Source organism: Prionailurus bengalensis, chromosome X (genome assembly GCF_016509475.1).
Source record: "Prionailurus bengalensis isolate Pbe53 chromosome X, Fcat_Pben_1.1_paternal_pri, whole genome shotgun sequence".
NCBI lineage: Eukaryota > Metazoa > Chordata > Mammalia > Carnivora > Felidae > Prionailurus > Prionailurus bengalensis.
The window spans coordinates 110,251,025-110,266,773 of record NC_057361.1 but is presented as its reverse complement, the minus strand read 5'-3'; the positions used below and the strand labels follow the sequence as shown (position 1 = coordinate 110,266,773).

The window sequence follows — 15,749 nt, the reverse complement described above, 5'->3', positions numbered from 1 at the left end:
ACTAGAATGAACATACCTGGAACACGTTCGAGAAAGTTTTTGCAGCCAGCCGTACGTGCAGGTCAGGACCTCAGGCACTAACTCACTTGACCTGATTGCTCAGTAGTGACCTTCCCTAGCCCCAAATCTCATCTGCGGTGGAAAGCAGAGCTGGATGGGGTGGACTTGGCTGAGGGGTTGGAAAGTTTGTAGCTGAGAAGGCAGCAGGTGTACTCTAAGCCCAACGAGCCAGCTGGTAGAGAAGCAGGGATTAGAGGAAAGCCTGTCCATTTCACTCTTTACATTTGGGGACACCATGCTCATGAATGATCTAATTGAGCAGTCATGGCTGCGAAAAAGTAAACAATTTATTTAGGCAGGGATTTTTCCCCCCAAAAGACCGGAGTGATTTTACCCAGAGACAGAGTCCTCATTTGTTTCGTTAATACCACTTCATGGCATCGTGACTGCCTTAATTGCTGCCATTCCTCCCGTGGCGGATGAAGTATCTGTTCTTTTCTGACCCGTGGGATGCACAAGAATTAGCATAATAGCAGCACCTCCGCCCCCCGGCGGCAGCTCATCCAGCACCCGCCGAGGCTCACACGTACCATCATTTGAGTCAATTAGGTGCTTGTTAGTTCAGCGTGAGCGCCAGGGCTGTAAGGGATGGCTGTGTCGGGCGCTGGCTGCTAGGCTCCTGCCTCTCCCTTCCTCTCCGTTCCTTCAGTTCAGCGGTGTGGTCACTTAGCTTGCCATGCTTCAGCGAGTGCCTTCCTGCTGATGGTGAAATCAAAGCTGCTTTCTCCTTCTCCTTCTCCTCCTCCTCCCCTGCCTCCTCCTCTCCCTCCTCCTCCCCTCCGTCCTCCTTCTTCTTCATCATCACCCCTGTTTATCAAGTACCTACCATGTGGAGGTGGCATACATAACCTCAGTACTCAGAGCAGCCTCACGAGGGAGGTACAACCCCCATGTTACAGATCAGGAAATTGACTCTCAGAGCAGCAAATCATTTACCCAGGTTCATATATACCTAGTAAATGGCTAAGCTAGGGAAAAAACAACCAATGCCTATCTACAGATAGATCATGCTCTGTTCGGGATTTTAAGGCATGTAAAGATAAAATTGTGTTAGTTAATGTTATAAAAGAACATTTGGCAAATTACCAAGTCTAATAAAACCTAGGGCTAAAAGGCACATTGCTGATAAATGCCATGGTGGAGCAGAGGATGGTCAGGAGGAAGTTAAAGAGCAGCAGGTATGTCATGGAAGGCACCTGAAGAAGATGGAATTTTGACAAAGTTGGGAACAATGTGTAGGACCTGGACACACAGTGGGGGAAAGGAGTAGGTCCCAGGTGGGAAGGAGAGCAGAAGCCAAGGCATGTCGCTGACAAGGGAGACCCAAGGAAAGCAGTTGGTTGGGAGCAGAGAGGCATGATACAGAGCAACGATTATCATTTTACCCTCCTTATTATTTCATGCAATTCAACTCAACAAACATTTACTTTGGGCCGATGTGTGCTAGGCACTGGCTTAGGCAGGTGGGATATTGGAAAGAGCAAAACAAATATAAATCTGTTTTCTTGGAGACCACATCCTATTCTAGGACCATCAAAGCATTTATCACCATGTCTATCTTGCTTATTTGTTGGCTTATTTCTTCTCCGATTCCCCCACCGTCCCAAGAATGTGTGCTCCATGATCCAGGGACCACAGAGAACGATTTTAGTTGCTTTTCTAACTTCCATTCTGCTGGCAACAGCTTCTGATTCACGATTCGGGGAGCAGTGCAAATATGATTTTCAGCCACACGCTTGGACTGAATACGTTGAACTCATTACCTACTCCAGGCCCAGCCGCATTAATTTGCTCCCCCTCTTGAAGTTCTTCTGATTGTTTCAGAAATGGGAATATAACCCCGGCTTCAGCTCATCCAATTCTGGTAAACCTCAGGACGTTTGCTCTTCCATGAGTATGAAGATGTGAGGCTTGGGGCTGCTATAGCCGTTTATAGCCAGTAGGGAACCATCTGACCCTGCTCGAAGGCATCATGGAAAACCAGAAGATAAAACTGACACTGCAGAGGACAGAAAAGAGGGACAAAAAGAACCTTGGTGACATGGTTGAATTGTTAGATCAAAACCTATTTGAGACTCAGTCTGCCTCTGTACCTTTCAGGTATGTGGCCAGGTTGAGTTAGATTCTCTGCCATTGGCCACGCAAAGGTTTCAGACAGAGATTTTGTCTTCTTTTTTGTATCGCCAGTGTTTTCTCTAGAACAATACCTGACATGTAGTAAGAACTCAGTATTTGTTCAGTGAGTCCTTGATGAATGAGTGAAAAATGAAGTGAAAGAGGAAGTGGCCCTTTCTTTTCTTGATGCTTTTAAAAATTAATATATTTACTTTTTTAAAAATTTTGTGACATGCATTCATTTTTTTGAGAGACAGGGTGCAAGTGGAGGAGGGACAAAAAGAGAGGGGAACACAGAATCGGAAGCAGGCTCCAGGCTCCAAGTGGTCAGCACAGAGCCCGAGGAGGGACTCAAACCCAGGAAACCTGAGATCATGACCTGAGCCGAAGTCAGACGCTTAATCAACTGAGCCACCTAGGCACCCCAGATTTAATTTTTATGAAGCATATCACACTTGCAGACGTTTATGTGAAACATGAGCATATTTTAAAGGATATCCTAGAGAACACCCATGCAACTTTCACCCCAGTTAAAATGGAATGATAAAATATATTTAATCCATCTAAAATAATGGAGAAAGAAATACGGAACCGGTGTATATAAAAAAAAAAAAAAACAGAAGAGCTGAGACCACTGGAAAGCACAAAACAATATGGCAGATAGAAATCTGAAGAGATCATTAATTATATCAAATGTAAGTGGGCTAAAAGCTCTAGCTAATAAGAAAGATGTTCAGGTTAGATTAGTAAAACGATCAACTAAATGTTGTTTATAAGAGCCACATCAGAAAGATAGAGACAGAAATGGTGAAATTAAGATATGGAATGATAGGCCATGAACATGCTAACAAGAAATATGGTATAGCTAGCTTAGTATCTGTTAAAATAGACTTTGAGGCACAAAGTATTTCTAAAGATGAAGAAGGTCACTTCGTAATGACGATAAGCTTAATTCGCAAGAATAAAAAGAGAGTTGTAGATTTGTATCTCCTAACAGTGAGAACATCAGAATAGGGCCAATGTTTCAGAAGCTCCCTCTGCTTCAATCACAGTCTCTCCTCACAGGGGGACCCACTGTGCTAGCTTTGTGCCAATTATTCCCTTGCTTAAGTTTCTACTAGTCCCCGTTGGGCATGAATCTCTGAAGTTTAGGGTGCCCGCCTTAAAAAAAAAACTTTATGTAAATGGAATTATACAGTATGCATTTATGAATGACATGGTTCCCTCTTTCTGTTTGTGAGACCGACCCATGTTGCTGCACGTACGGGTAGTTCATTCTACTTTGACTGCCGTGCATCATTCCATTTTAAAATGTGCCGCAATTTCTTCACCCACATTATTATTCTCAGCGGCAGCATCACCGATGTCATTGCTAACAACAGTTGGGCTACTTCCAGTTTTGAGCTATTACAAACAACAATGCTAAGAACATTCCTGTGCACATCTCCTGGGACACAGGAGCACAGGTCTCCAGGGTATATACCCAGGAGTGGAATCACTGGGACCCAGGGCTGTGTCCACGTAGGTAACTGTTTCCTTTTTATGCTGATGTACCGATTTAGGTTTCCATCAGTGCAGGAGAGTTCCCACTGCTCTGCAGACTCACCAGCAGTCAGCACTGTAAGACTACTCCCTTCTTGCCAATCTCATGCACATCTAGTAGTCTATCGTTGTAGCTTTCATTACACTTCAGTTCAAATTAATTTCTCATTTTCGTTATAACCTGTTGTTTTGCCCCCTTAACGTGTTTCTTAATTTACAAATGTATTTTCCAATTATCTTTTGGTTATTGACTTCTGGCTTTATTGCATCGCTATGAGATAAAGTGAATTGTGTGGTTTTGAAGATTGAACATATGTTGAAGGTATAATTTTATATAAATGTTCTACGCATCCTTTGGAAAATGTGTATTTTATAATTTGGGGGGTGTTACAATCTCAACCTGTCTCTTAATATGATTTGTTATGCATGTTATTTAGGTCTTTTGTATTTTTTTTTTGGTCTGCTTGTTCTGTGTATTACTGAGAGAGAGATGTGCTTAAAAACCTTCCACTATTGTGAATTTTTCTATTTTTTATAGGTCATTTATATTCTTGAGAGGTTAGGAGATACAAATTCACAACTGTCCTATCAGTCTTGCAAATTAAGCTTATTGTTATTTCGAAGTGACCCTCTTCATCTTTAGAAATACTTTGTGCCTCAAGTCTATTTTAACAGATAGTAAGCTAGCTACACCGTATTTCATCTTGCTGGCATGTTCATGGCATAACTTTCCATATTTTACTTTCAACCGTCTGTCTCTATCTTTCTGATGTGGCTCTTATAAACAACATTTAGTTGATCGTTTTACTAATCTAACCTGAACATCTTTCTTATTAGCTAGAGCTTTTAGCCCACTTACATTTGATATAATTAGTGATCTCTTTGGATTTCTATCTACCGTATTGTTTTGTGCTTTCCAATGGTCTCAGCTCTTCTGTTTCTTTTATATACCTGTTCTGCGTTTCTTTCTCCATTATTTTAGATAGATGAAATATATTTTATCATTGCATTTTCTCTTCTACTAATTTAGAAGTTATGGACTCTATTTGATGCTTTTAATGGTTATCTTTGAAGTGGCTATGTGCAGATTTAACTTACCAAAAATATTTTGATCATTTTCTTACTCTCCCAGACAATTACTAGACCTTGTAATAACTACATTTCTTCTTCCTCTGATAGAGAGATGGAGAAATATTTGCTCTCTATTTTTTATGTTTATTTATTTTTGAGAGAGAGAGAAAAAGAGTGTGAGCAGGGGAAGGGCAGAGAGAGAGGGAGACACAGAATCCTAATCAGGCTCCAGGTTCCAAGCTGTCAGCAACAGAGCCCGATGTGGGGCTCAAACTCACAAACCGTGAGATCATGACCTGAGCCGAAGTAGGATGCTTAACCGACTGAGCAACCCAGGCGCCCTGCTATATGTATATATATACATATATACACATATATATATATACATGCGTATATATGTATATGTATATATATGTGTGTGTGTATGTGTGTGTGTATATATATATATATATATATATATATTTAGTTCTGTTCTTTTGACTCCACAAGGCATTGTAATTATATAATCAGTATTAGATTCCCCACCTTGGATGGCTCTGAGCTTAATCTTTTGTCAAGCACACCTCAAGAGGCCATGAAAATTCATATTGAGATTCTCCAAGTTCAGTAAATGTCTTTAGTTCAGAATTACAAAGAATGCCCCACTACTTCTCTGTTCCAGCCTTCACTCACATTTTAGCTTGGTAACTAGTAACTCTTTTTCCTTGATACTTTGATGATGTTTAGAATATTTCAGTTAACATTTTTAGTTTGTGTGTGTGTGTGCGTGTCTGTGCGTGTGTGTCTAAGGCAGGAAGATCAGTCAAGATAGTTATTCTGCTCTGCTAGATCACCAGAAATAAACTTGGTCTTGTCTTTATCTATATAATTTCATTTCAGTCTCTTTCTTGAATTTTGGGTTATATCTGCTTCAACCACCTTTTAGTTGCTTCTTTCTTTCTCAGCTCTGGGTTTACTTCCCAAAACTTTCTTTCTCTTTTCTTTTTTTTTCTTTGTCTCCCTCTATACTCATCTCATTTACGTGTCAAAAGGAAGAAGAAAAGACTCTCATCATGCATGAGCATAATGATAGTGATGCACTTGAATCAAAGAGAAATGTATAAATTATGATATGAAATTATACAAAGAACCGGCGCCTGAAGCTGTTAACATCCTTGAAACTGTCCAAAGACCCCTTCAGAATGTCAACAGAAGTACCTGCCTACCTTTATCATCTTCCTTTAATGAAACCTGCTTTTTCTTAAGTACCACCAGCATTCAAGAGAAGTAAAAATTTCTCCTTTCTATTTTATTGCAATGTTGTAGTTTTATACTACTTTTTCAACTGAAAACTCATGGTGTTTTTTTTTTAATGTTTATTCATTTTTGAGAGAGAGACAGAGCATGAGTGGGGGAGGGACAGAGAGAGACGGAGACACAGAATCCGAAACAGGCTCCGGGCTCTCAGCTGTCAGCACAGAGCCCGATGCGAGGCTCAAACTCAGGGACCGCAAGATCACGACCTGAGCCAAAGTCAGACGCTTAACCGACTGAACCACCCAGGTGCCCCTGAAAACTCATAGTTTTTAAGTTATATTTTGGTTAACTCCAGCAGCATATTTTGAAATCATTTGAGACTCCCCACAACCACTATGAATAATATTTTGGTGTGCCAGACATCTGACTTACAGAAGAATCTCAGGCTTATAATCTGTTTTTAAGATAGGATCCACTTATAATTTGGTTTTCTTCAAAAAATTGTTAAAATAATGTTATAACCACAGTAAAGGACATTTTAAAATAAAATGTTTTCAACCTCTGCCAACTAAATATAATTATTTTCATTTCCCCGCATTCCCTTTCAAACTTTATCTATATACTTACATAATTTATGGTTATAATCATGGTAAATCTACAATGCTGTGTTCTCCTTTTGAAAGCTTCTAGTGTTTTATAAATACCCCTTCCTGTTGTTACACAACTTCTTGTCTGTCATTTTCAGCAGCTGCCTGCTATTCTACCAAGCTGATATATTATAATTTACTTAATAATTTCCCTGTTGTGGGACTTTAAAGCCATTTCCGTATTCTTCCTGTTGTACTTTGATAAATGCGTTTGTGCATATATCACCAGACTGGGGAAAGTTGTGGAATTAAGACACGAATAATCCAATGAGATAATGGAGAGGCAGCAGTTCTCAAATACTTTTTGGGCAAGAAGAGTGTTAGGGTGCTACTCCCTCACTCTGGCATGCTGAATCAATGCAGAAGCCAGCAAGCCTTTAAAGTGTTTTTTTTTTTTTGCCTCCAATCAATCAACCAATCAATCAATCGATTTCATGTTTCAAGTGTGTGCTTTAGCAATATCACCTTTCCAGTTACAAACTGAATGAAGCTCGGGAACATGGAACACCGAACTTGTAAGAACAGGCCTTTAAGGCCCTTGAGCCCAAGCCTCTTGTTTTCTAGATGAGGATACAGATGCCATCATTGACATCATCCTGCTATTAGTGGAGATTTGATTCAGAGGGGGAAAAACTCAGACTTCCTTACTCTCTGGTCCATTTCCATTGGATCAATGGTCTCCAAACTTTAGAACCACAAAGAGGTTGACAATTGGTTGGAAGCACCAAGGAGCATTTGGAAAATGGACCGAAAGCAATTTCTGGGTGCGTTCTATAGTGGTTGTTACCAGGTGAAGATGAGTCTTTTTTGTTTAGAGTCTCTCAAGTGTGTGGGCTCTGATAAAGGCTAGCACTAAAAGGGACATACATGTGAAGAGGCCACTTAGCATCTCTCTCCTCGCTGCAGTGAGACAGCCATCACTTTTCATTAAATAAGTAATATTCTGAACAATCCACTTACTCATCATTAAGGGCCATTAGTAGCTACTCTTTGTCACACATAAACCCTAATGGTGCTCTATCAAGGGTTTTACTAAAGAGTTGCTAATTTTCAACAGGGAAGATTAGTAATGCTGGAAGCAGAATTTAGATTTTCCTCTGATGCTCTTCTAAATATCCTCCCCTTTAGCCTCTGCCCTGGAAAACAAAGCAGCCACACAGTAATTACGGTGAGGCTTTAGCAGGAAGAACCACCGGTCTGGGTCTCCTCTCCTGTGGCTGCAGTTCGGGCTTTGGTCACAGGGGAGCACACTGATCTCTCAATTAAAAGCTCACAATACACTTGCCGGCTTCTCTGGTCTTTTTGGACCTCAGTCTGTCTGCGTGGAGGGTCAGGTCATGCAGTGCTTCCAGAAGGCCACAAAAGAATCCTCCTTTAAGCCAAACAGACACCAGCCCTCATCTGTCTCAATATTTCGACTGGAGAGATTTTTCCTAGGCAAATTTCAAAATGCAACTGTAGAACGATTGGATTTCCACTGGCCATGACACATTGTTTTTATCTCCTGATGGCAAATCTGAGTAGTGGGGCTAGTGGGGTCCTAGCAAACAGGCATAGCAGAGAGGTGTGGTGGCTTACCTACACGACATCCAGGTAAAATCCGTGAGAAGTCCCTCCCAGCTCCGCTTCATCCTCCCTCATCGTCTCTTCTATCCATTCCACTGGTTTAATTAGTGTCCTTTTTCAAAATGGAAAATTCCCTAGAGGTTGCAAAGCTTGGTTTACATTGTTTGAGTACATCATTCTGAAAGTTCCAGCATGGGCACTCGTGCTATTACTTGGCTAGAACAGAGATAGGTAGGACCAAGTAATAGACCAGAGGAAATTAGGGCAGAAAAGCTTAAGCATTACTTTCATTAACAAACCCATAGAAAAACATACTTGATTTCCTTGGCCATCTGGCCATTCATTAATATTTTGCTTTGACGTGATAAATAACAGCAGGGTGACTTTGCATACATCTTGCTTCCTTTGCTGGCTTCAGGATTCGGAGATGATTCTGAGACTGTTCATTGTATATTCTCAATACATGTAGACATTAAATCCATCAAGAGGCAGGGCACTTTGTGTTGGCCAGAAGACAATTCCAGTTGCAAATGCTTTTTAATTAACAGGGGCTTTGTATCAGCTTTCCTAGCTACCCAGCTAGAGTTCCCATGTCTGGGCAGGTGCATCCTGTTGTGTATTACTGAACAACAAAGGAGAGTGCAAGGGCAGGGGCACTTCAGAAGACTGAATGAGTGCATGCTTCCCTGCTCTCTGCCTCCCGCTGGTCTGTTGCTCCTCCTGCTGAATCCCCCACGTAAGACTCCTTTAAGCTCTGACTCCTTGGTTCATTCGTTCAGTCATACATTCAACAAATATTTGCCGAACACCCACCCTATATGGTGTGCTGTGGTTGGCCCCAGCCATACAGTATCAAACAAGGAGAGCTCACTGTCTGAGACAGAAAATGGTTATTCAGGAAATCATAAAGGTAAAGTGAGATGGATATTTTAATGCAAGGGGTCTTGGAAAATTTTCCCAAGTGGATTGACCATCCTTTCTCCCCAGTAGTGTTTCTTTCTCTTTTTTTAAGGGCCTGCTTCTCTGATGCAAATGGGCTATCTCACCCTATAATGCCATGAATTTCCCCAGTGGATGTCACTGGCGACCGTGTCCACCAATTTGATGCGGCAAAGGAGCTCTACCAAAGCCAACAGCTAGTAGGATCATGGAACCCAGAGTCAGGGCAGCTGACGCATATTATATACAGCACACCGTCAACTGGACTGGCAACTGGGGTCAGACTGGGGCAATGGTCCTCCTAGTTCCACATTTTACCTACTGGGCCCCACCCACCAACAGATGCATCAAAGCCTGGTATCTGGGGCCAATATTGACCTAGAGTTGAGAGAAGGAGGGACAGGAAGATAGTAAGTAATTAGACTTAAGGATAATAGAGTTTCAGATGGCATGATCCACCATCCACTTGATACTCATAGTGTGGCCCATGGCCAAACAACATCAGCATCAGCTGAGAGCTTGTGGGAAATGCAGAACCTCAGACTCCACCCCAGACCTACCGAATCTGGATCTGCCTTTTAACAATATCCCTAGGTGACTCGTAAGCATATTACATTTTGAGAAACAGTGCCCCACATAAATAAGTTTCGACCTTTCCCCCTGGCACCCACATACTAGATGACAATCCTGTGCAGGACATATTTCCTTCAGTGTCATGAACACTTCCATACTGCAAGTGACAAATGATTAAGAGCACTGCAATACACGAGTGCCATATCGGTTTAGAACTGAGCTATCTTGACTCCTTCATTTGATAAATATGAGTGAATTGCCTAGGTCCCATACTATGAGTTAATGGCAGAGCTAGGGCCAAGACCCCAGGTCTTCAGCTGTCCTTTGGATGAGTCTTGAATCAGGGGTATCCTGCTCTTCCCTTATGACCCAACTTCTCACAAACTATGTTTCTGTCATTTGTGTCTCAGGTTTAAGGTGCCAGTTGTTGACATCCATGCAGCTAACAGCTAATGTGATTACCTACCCAACTGTCTTTGAACAGCTTGATAACCTTATCTCTGATGGTCACCGTAAGGCATTCGTCTGCCTGAACAGCCTGTCATCTATAAAGACAATTATCTTCTGATCTTGACCTCCCAGTTACCCTGTATGGAACTCCTGGCCCCTGGGTTCTACCTTGACCTCTGTGAAGAGTACATATTGCCCAGTAGTTTGCTTTGAACTAGCCCTATGAACTCATATCTCCATGTAAACATCCCCCATACGTCAGATTCCACAGTGAAGCACCCATATTTAGACTTTCTCAGACTCCAGAGATTCCTTGAGCTCTGGACTCTGAGTCTAGATTTTTCTGTTTGGTTCTATCCAAACTCCATCTCATATTACTAAGGCTAGATCCTGACCCCTGTCTCTCTCTCTGTCTCTCTCTCTCTCTCTTTTCAAGGAATATACAAATCACAGTGATAAGGAGAAGACAATCTGGAAAATAAAGATGACTCTTCAAATTTACAAAGGAGGGTAGTTATAGAGAACAGCTTTCGTTTTCCAAAGAGGAAGATAAGAGGGTCTCTTCCCTATGTTAAGGGCATAATTCAATATCATCCAGACTGATTTAGTATTGAAAGACTTTACATTCCCAAAGGTCAACATCTTTAAAAGAGAAGATGGTAGGTTGATGGTATTTTAATTTCAAAGCAATTTATTTTCTCTCAAATCTCAATATTTTTGCTATCAATGAGGAATGTGTCCTTGAACACAGTTCCAGCAAACATGGCAGCGTCCCCAAATTGCCTCATTTGCATTTGGGTCCCAAGGCCTGCTCCAGGTGACTTGAGAAATAAATGAAACTGATCTAGAACATTCTTCTTCCACAATCACTTCTCTTGGGGTTGCCACTTTGGGTAATGGTTCCCTTTTATTTGGTTTTCAGTGCTCTCTCTTTGCCAGTTTTCTCCCCTAGCAAACAGAAAGCCACCTGCTGAAAATATCCAATGCCATGTAACCTATTGCTGGAGTATCTTCACATGAAAAGACCCACGGAGAGGACAAAACTTAGCCCAAAGGAATGGTTGCTTAAGCTGGAACCTGAAGCTTCAAAGATGGACGAGAATGACACCTGCCCCACCTTGCTTCATAAGGGGATTAGTAAGGAAAAATTAGGTCAGAGATGTTAAAGTGCTTTTGACACAAATCAGATCAAGGCTTTGATTTTTCCCAATCTAATACAGCCCTGCCTTAGGGTCAGTTTCTGCCTCAAACTGCCCATTTTTCAAAATGAGAATACTGGACTTTCATACTTCCTTGCAAGGCTGCTGGGTGCAAAGGAAACAATTGTGTTTTGTCTAATGTCATTGGATCAAAAATGTTTGAGACAATTGCCTTAATAGGACCAGTGGCATCACAGAAAGAACAACTAGTTGTTCTCAGCCTGCATTTCAGATAAGTCTTGAGCTAATGAATGATCAAGCAGGTGAAAATTCGGCACCATAGAACCACTCACCAGAGAAATGAACATGCTTGCGTTTGATGGCAAGAGGATAGAAACAGTTCTATTTTAAGAACCCACGCTGTTTGCTGGGTTTCTATTCTCAAAGCTAACCCAGGTGCCTTCAGAGGACAAAGGGAGTGGCTCCATGGTACTGTTTCTGGAGGCATGGTCTTTGGACCCACTGCATCCGAATCATGTGCTTATTACGAATGTAGATTCTTGGCTGAAGCATCTTGCCAAATCCAGTGATTCAGGATCTCTTGGGGTAGAACCAAGAAAGCCATATGTTAAACAAAAAGATGACTCTCTAGCATACTAACATATATGACTCACAACCACCAGTGGATTGAATTCCTATATTACTACAGGGCAGTGGTTCTCAGCCCTGGCCACACACTAGAAGGACTAATAAAAAACACCTGTGGCCAGTCCTACCCCAAACCAATTAAATGAGATTTTCTGGAGATGAGGCCCTGACATCTACATTTTTAAAGCTCTTCTGGTGATTTTAGGTGTGCAGTCAGGGCTGGGAACCACTGAAATAGGGCTCGCTCCCCTACTTCCCCTTGGGATGCAAGGGAACTACTCAAGGGCACCCACAGAACAGGTACACTGACTCCTAGCCCTTCTCAAGTTTCTTTTCTGCCAACGCATTAAGGGCCATAAGAATCTAAAGAGTACCTAAAATGTGCTATACACTGAGGAACTCAGCAATTAAACAGAAATAGACTACTCTCAAGGAGCCCACAGTCCAGTGGAAGAGACAGACTCAATTACAAAAGGTAAGTAGAAGAAGCAATAATCTCTCTAGTTTCTCCTGCTAGTCCTTATTTTAAGGACCTTGCTCTGGGGTGCTTGTCTGGCTGCGTGGGTAGAGCATGTGACTCTTGACCTTGGGGTTGTGAGTTCAAGCCCCACATTGGGTGTACAGATTACTTAAATATGAAATTTTGCAGGGTTGTGGGGGGGGAGGACTTTGCTCTCCACACACCTGAGAATTACTTGCTTATGGGGATCCCTTGCTTTACCCTTCCACTATCTGCTTGTTCAAAGCATCTTTTAAAATATCTGATTTTGTGGGGTGTCTGGGTGGCTCAGTTGGTTGAGCATCCGACCCTTGAAATTGGCACAGGTCATGATCCCAGACACATGGAATTGAGTCCCACGTCAGGTTCTGTGCTGAATGTGGAGGCTCCTTAAGATTCTCTCTCCCTCCCTCTGCCCCTCTCCCCTACTGGTGCTCGTGCTCTCTCTCTAAATTAAAAAAAAAAAAGTTTAAAAAATCTGATTTTGAGCATCCCTAAAAGGCATTGTAGTTCTTAAGATACTTGGAACCTATGTGAGTTTCTATCCAGGTCCTGAAGATTTCCTCTGACATGAGTTACAGACTATGAAGTCTCATCCTTTGGCACATGCCTGTGTTAGCCCGTGAATGTCGTAGCATAATGGTGGTAGACTGACAAGTCCTGACTTGTGGAGTTAAGGAGTAAGCTGCTGTTCCCTCTGCTAAAAACATGCCTTTATCTCTGAATTCAGAAAGAAAGTATCTTTCTTGAAATAATTTTATTGGAATCTATCTGGAGATAATAGAGCTTTTAGGCAGGTATTCTGGTTCAGGCTAATGTATGAAATAATGTATAATCTACCCCTCTCCTATAAAAGGGCTCAATTAAAGTTAGGATTTTGTTCTTAATCATCTAATGCAGAACACAAGGCATGGCCAATGGACAGCTCCAAGTATCAAAATATGATCTCTTTAAACTCACAGGCTAGTTTTTAAAATGTTAGCTTTTGCTCCTTTCCCTTCCTGTAATAATTTACTTTTTATAATTTGTCAGCTGATAAATGGTTTGAGAACTGTTAAGTCATGTCCTACGTGACACCAACAGGTATTCTTGTCATAAAAAGGAAGAAGAAAGTTTTCAGTGACCATGGCCTTATTTGACATTTAAAGGAGCCACAAGTGAACCTTTCACATTTTATTTATTGTATTCATATGTTCTCAGTCCTACTGTGATCTGGTATACCTTTCTGAAACCTAGTTTTTGGAGAAAAAAATTTGAACTCCAACTTGGAAATGGTGATGGCTTGCCTGGAACAGATAATGCAGTCTCCTAGTTTCTCATCTAACATTGAAGCACATTCTCTTTATTTATACCCATTTAGGGAATGGTTCCAGTGTTAATCAGTAGCAATTTGAAATTCCTCAACTAACTGGAGGAAACGTGGCATTAATACTTGATTGCAGAAGTAACGGTAGGCTGTGGCAACAGATCTAGGCATAATTATAAACTGGGCAGAAGGGCTCACTTGGGGTGAGCTAGCACTCACGAATATGCAGGAAATTAATAAACCTGGCTAAAGACAAATAGTAAGAAACTTATTCTGAAAGCCCTTTGAGCAGAAGGCAAAGGGATTATTTTTATTGCCTACAAGTACAAGAACAATGATTAGCCTTTCTGCCTTCATTTGCTCCATTAGCTACGTTATCATACACGGTTAGCAGCAGTGGTAGAGAAGGGAGCTGCTCACGCACAAAATAAACATTCTAAATCCCAAGGTCGTCAATTATAAACATTAAATGTGCCAATGGGGGTTTTTAACAGCTTTATTGAGATGTAATACCGTCCAGACTGTATACCTACAGTATAGTTCACCGTCAAAACGTACCATTCAGTTTTGTACATATTCACTGACTTGTACAATCATCACCACTATTTAATTTTAGCACATTTGTATCATTCCAATAAAAAACCACATACCTATTAAGCAGTAACCTTCCAACCTCTTCCCCACTTAGCGCCTGGCAGCCACCAATCTACTTTTTGTCCCTGTAGATTTGCCTATTCTGAATGTTTGAGATAAGTGGAATCATATAATACATGACCTTTTGTGTCTAGCTTCTTTCACTTAGCATAATTTCTTCAAGGTTCATCCATATTATATCAGCTCTTTATTCCTTTTAATGGATGAATAATAGCCCCTTGTATGGATATACCACATTTTGTTTATCCATTCATTAGCTGATGGGCATTTGGGTTGTTACAACTTTTTGTCTATTACAAATAGCGCTGCTATGAACATTTGTGTACAAGTTTTTGTGTGGACATACATCTTCATTTTTCTATATACCCAGAATTATAATTGCTGGCTCATGTGGTAACACCATGCTTAGCATTTTAGCTAATGAGTTCTTTTTTTTTTTTTTTTTTTTTTTTTTTTTTTTTTTTTTTTTTTAGAGAGAGAGAGAGAGAGAGGCTCAAACTCGCGAAATGTGAGCTCATGACCTGAGCCGAAATCAAGAGTCAGACACTTAACCAACGGAGCCACCTAGATGCTCCGGCCAATGAGTTCTTTAAGCCATGTTTTTTAAGCATTCTTTTTAAAGTTTATTTGAATTTAAAGAGACTGTAGATGAATATGCTGTGTGGGATTAACTGAGGCTAATTTTTTCTTGATGCCATTTGTGTGAGCAAATTTGATGATTCCCTGGATATTCTTCCCTTAATATGAATTTGCCTGGAGAAGAGGGAAGAAGAAACTAGCTTTTCCCATTTGACAGGTAAGTAATCTGCTATGTTTCTAGTTGTTATGGCCACAGATATGACAATATCGGAGTTTGGGGGTCCCACTAAGAAGTGTAGTCAAGTCAGACTGAAATGGAATGAAGCCAAAGCAATAGCAGTTAGGAGGGTTTGAAACTAATCATTGAAACGATGGGGCCAACTTTTGGGCTCATTGCTCTTTTATGACAATTTTGGCGGCTGGTATTTAGCCAATAGCAAAGCATATTTATGTAACACATTAGTATGTGCCTGGCCCTGCGCTAAGTGCTTTACATGCATCATTTCATTAAGCCCATTTTACAGCTGGGGAAACTAAAGCCTAGAAATTAACTAGCTAACTCAAGGTAGCACTTATAACAAGTAACATTTGAAACCCAGGTGTGCCCGAATCCAGAGTCCACACTTTTAACTACCTAACTTCACAGCTACTGAGTCTTCTAGCCCCACCCAAGACTCTTAGAAGGTTGTTTTTTTTCTCCCACACCCCAATTTCCAAGCGGTAAT

The 15,749-nt window shown here is 41.1% G+C and overlaps 1 long non-coding RNA gene across 1 annotated transcript in view; it reads right to left on the bottom strand.

Annotated features, from left to right (window-relative positions):
• Nucleotides 1-325: 325 nt before the first annotated feature.
• The window catches only part of LOC122476796, a 115,116-nt gene continuing 99,692 nt past the window's right edge, over nt 326-15,749 (bottom strand). Inside the window, exon 2 of the long non-coding RNA XR_006295609.1 lies at nt 326-2,059. This is a non-coding gene — a long non-coding RNA (uncharacterized LOC122476796). The remainder of the gene's footprint in view (nt 2,060-15,749) is intronic.